Source organism: Canis lupus, chromosome 12, assembly GCF_003254725.2.
Source record: "Canis lupus dingo isolate Sandy chromosome 12, ASM325472v2, whole genome shotgun sequence".
NCBI lineage: Eukaryota > Metazoa > Chordata > Mammalia > Carnivora > Canidae > Canis > Canis lupus.
Genome location: NC_064254.1, coordinates 34,998,090 through 35,002,581, shown reverse-complemented (window position 1 = coordinate 35,002,581; position 4,492 = coordinate 34,998,090). Strand labels below are relative to the sequence as shown.

The following is a 4,492-nucleotide window of genomic DNA, read 5'->3' as shown; positions in this document are numbered from 1 at the left end:
CCATTCTGCATTACCTAACTTTGAAGAAACTGGTTGTCTTGTTAGGAGAAAAATTCTGAAACCAGTCTTGCTTTTTCAGTCTACCTGCAAAAGGAAGGTTTGGCTTCATCCATTTAGTTCAATTTCTGAGAAATTATCTGAAGATGACCAACTAGCATTTTGAAATCATGTGATAAAAAGCAAAGATAACAAGGAGAAGAAGACAGAACCAGAGAAATAAGAAATAGAGTTATAAAGATCAAGGAGTAGACCAGGGCTGGGAAAAGAGAGGTACAGGAAAGGGATTTGGGTGAATTGGAAGAAATACTAGAGCAGTGCAACAAGGTATGAGGGAAGAGGGCAGGAGACATGGGATTTTAGAAAATGCTACTTTGACTCTATCTAGATCTTCATGTTTTAGAAAAAGGTGAGTAAAGATTAAGTAAACGTCAATTAAAGAAATTTTTGCTAGCTGTTCTTGATCTTTCTTTGATTTAAACATTGCTCTGAGATTTAACCACATGGATCTCCAGCTTCTTAAGCCGGTTATGAAGACAGATAACAAAGACCTGAATGTTAGCATCGTGAAAGCAATTTAGGCCCATATCCAGATGTCTCTTCAATGTCTCTCCATTTCCATAGCCTCAGTCTTCATTTACATCTTGCTTCACTTCAAACATGGCAAAATCCTCCTTTATTCTATATTCTTATCAATCCATCCTCTTTCTTTTTCCATAATATAATCTTACCAGAGACTGCAGTGAAATGTCCAGCTTTTTTTTACTTAGCATCTCAACAGACCTAAAGATTTACTTAGCATCTCAACAAACCTAAAGACCTAACAACACTCTTTCCAGCAGGTCTCCTGAGCTATCTTTGTGTCTTTCTTAATATCTCTATTGGGAGAAACTGTGGACTATAATTTGGCTGAGTAGCAGGCAGCAGGGTTTGTAAGCATTCAGGCATGGGACTACCAGTCTTTTCCCAAAGATGCCCTTTAAGTTCAAAGGGATATCTGGAATTCTGACCAAATAGGCAAAATAAAAAGTTGATAGCGTATTAGAAAGGAAATCTGTTAGAGTTAACCTACTTGTTAGAGTTAACAACAAACAAACAAACAAAACAAACCTATTCCTATTGAAACTTTGCTTTGAGAACTTCATTAAGGAATACAAAGTTGCTTCTACCAGAACATATATTGGGAAGGACTACTCAGAGTAAGGGAGACATCCTATTCAGGTTTCGTACTGGAGAAAAGCTTTCTGAGGGATGGTGAAGGCCGTCATTGAAGAGGTTTCTTTGTTCTATATCTCTCTTGACAGAACCTTATATCTCACAGATTGAAGCTGGGAAGTTACCCCTGAGATACAACCCCAATAGTCTGGGAAATACAAATTCAATTCCTCTGCTCAAGGCAGTTCTCTTTCCTGTTCCCTCTTCTCTCACCACATAAAAACAGATATGCTCAACTTCATTTCTCACTGTTTTAGAGATGATATAAAGAATTTCAAACTACTAGAAAGTAGATATTTTTCCTAGAATATTTTTGTTTGAATGTGATTTTTTTTAAAGATTTTATTTATTTATTCATGATAAAGAGAGAGAGAGAGAGAAAGAGAGGCAGAGACACAGGCAGAGGGAGAAGCAGGCTCCATGCCTGGAGCCCGACACCGGACTCAATCCTGGGACTCCAGGATCATGCCCTGAACCAAAGGCAGGCGCTAAACTGCTGAGCCACCCAGGGATCCCCGCTAAGCCACCCAGGGATCCCCTGAATGTGATTTTGGCTGATCTCTTTCAGTTTAAAGTAAAAAGGTCAAGAAAATAAAATGGGGGCTAAAACCCTGAAAGACTATCAGTTAATCAAGCACTCATTTGGTCATTCAACAAGTATTAATTGAGAACCTACTAGATGTTAGGCCATTAGGCATTTGTTGGGTGCTACAGATAGAGCTACAAGAGGATATCCTGCACTCAAATAGGATACATACTAGTTAAGGATTCACAGTAAACAAATAGGTGAATATCATATGTACCATTTACTAAAAGCCTTAAGAACAGGCTGAATGAGCATAAGGGTGTCTAACTGAGCCATGATAGGGGAACACAATGGTGTTCAGGGATGGACTAACTTTCAAGAGCAAAATACGACTCAGGAATGTATCAGCGTTGGGGAAGCATGAAAATTTATCTGTTGTTACTGCATAGTTGGATCTTAGCATAGTTTATTATTGAAGTATGTTTTATATATTTTTGTATTTATTATATTTTATATTATTTTTCCATCCCTTTCTTTATCTGCACACACATTTTTTCATATAAAAGATTTAATTCAATCATTTATCATTCCTTACTTACTGAGTACTTCTTATGTGCTAGGCATTATCCTAACATTCTAGTGATTCTGTAGTAAAAAAGACCATTGAGATTTTCATGGGGCATAGTCTATAGGGGCTCAAAACTCAGATTATGCAAATAAGCGAAGCCAGCAAAATATACTGTAATAGAAAATGGCAAAGACTTATTAAACCTGACAAAAACTTCTCTGTCTATTGGAATTAAAATTCAGATTATGAAGCAACACTGAGTTACTCACAGGATGCCAATTAGAGACTTCTGCTAGATCAAGAGAAGTAGTTGCTTCATACTAAAATACAAAGGGGAATGATCTGACCCCCTAACCCTCCTACCTGACTCTCTGGTGGCCAACAGGTTGGCTCCCTATGTATCCTGCCGCGCTGCACTTTCCTACCTCTTTCTCGAATGTAGGGTTAGCCTTTCCCTGAAACAAGGCACAAAGCGCCTGGAAAGCTGCAGCTGCTGAGTTGTAGACAGGTACTGGATCCCAGATATTAAGGCTAAAGCACTCCACAGGTGTAACACCAAAGAAAAATGTTGCAGCCTTAAGACGTGAAACTGGATTTTATTAAAAAGCAGATGGAAGAGTTCAACATAGGAAAGAGATATTTAGCCAACATGATGGGAAAAGATCCAGAAACTTTTATGCAAGAGGATATTGACAAAGCTATTGCTTGCCTTTTTCCAAGTGGTTTGTTTGAGAAGCAAGCCAGGCCAATAATGAAGCATCCTGAACAGATTTATCCAAAATAAAGAGCGATCCAGTGGGGAGAAGATGGCCATCCATTTCATTTTCTTTTATACTGGCAAACAGGCGTATTATTATTTATTAATGCATGAAGCATATGGAAAGCTACTAGAAGTAGAAAAACGTCAGAATCAGTTGCAAGCCAAAGGTCTATTTTCAGAAAAAAACTAAAACCAAAGACCTGATTGGCAGCAGATGGCTGATTTAGGAAGAGCTAGAAGAAATGTTAGTGGAAAAACTGTCAGATCAAGATTATGCACAGTTCATTCGGCTGCTAGAAGGGTTATTGACGCTGCACTGTGGTTCCGAAGAAGAATTTGTGCAGAGATTTCGTAGGAGTGTAACTATCAATCAAAAAAACAACTGATCGAACCTGTGCAATATGATGAGTAAGGAATGGCCTTCAGCACCAGCGAAGGTAAAAGAAAGAGTGTAAAAACAGAAGCAATCATTTATGGGCATGGAAGTGGAAGAATAAAAGTAAATGGAATTGACTATCTTCTTTACTTCCCAGTGACACAAGACAAAGAACAGTTGATATTCCCCTTCCACTTCCTCGACCGGCTTGGAAAACACGACACAACCTGTACTGTCTCCGGGGCGAGCAGTCATTGCAGGCTGGAGCCATACACTTGGCAGTGGTGAGAGCCTTGTGCAATTTTGTCACAGAGGAAGAGGTCAAGTGGATGAGAGTAGCTGGACTGCTGACTGCTGATCCACACATCAAAGAATGGAAGAAGCCAGGCCAAGAGGGAGCCTGAAGAAAGTTTACTTGGAAGAAGCGCTGAGTGTTCTTTCATAGGCAAGGAAAGGAAAAGCAGTGTATATGTGCCTGGCATGCAGAAGGAATACAATAAATATTTGCTGGCCAGTGTGACGGCAGCACCATCAGGCAAAACAAAAACAAAGATGAAACAAAAACAAAAACAAAAAACAAAGGGGGATAATCTGTAATACAGTTTCTGGAGGACACCTGAGTCATACAGCAAATCACTGGAGTAGAGGGAAGAAAGATAGATTTTGGGACCCAAACAGATTATGAGCCAGGACTACTATGCCTGGCTGTGAGTCTTAGTTGTCAACTGTAAAGAAAGCATCACTGTACCACCTCTTTTCCTATTTCTCACACCTTTCCACTTATTTGCTAATATTATATTCCTAGAGAGCTGAATCAACTTCACTTTGTCTCTAAGTTTCCAATGAAAGAAATTGTAAGAAAAACACAAAGACCTATTGGGATCGTGATACTGATGAGCTGCAGGAAGAAATCATAAGTAATGGAAAATATTTTCCAGGTAGAAGTATGACAACTAGCCACTGTATTTTGAGGGTAATGGGGAAAGGGACTTCTGCCTATGAACAGAAGAGGAATACCTCCCAAAATGTGAGGGAAGGAATAGTATATGA

The 4,492-nt window shown here is 39.1% G+C and overlaps 1 pseudogene; it reads left to right on the top strand.

Moving 5' to 3' along the window:
• The first annotated feature begins 326 nt into the window (after positions 1-326).
• On the top strand, positions 327-3,873 carry LOC112658295 (28S ribosomal protein S9, mitochondrial-like; annotated as a pseudogene).
• Positions 3,874-4,492: the final 619 nt, after the last annotated feature.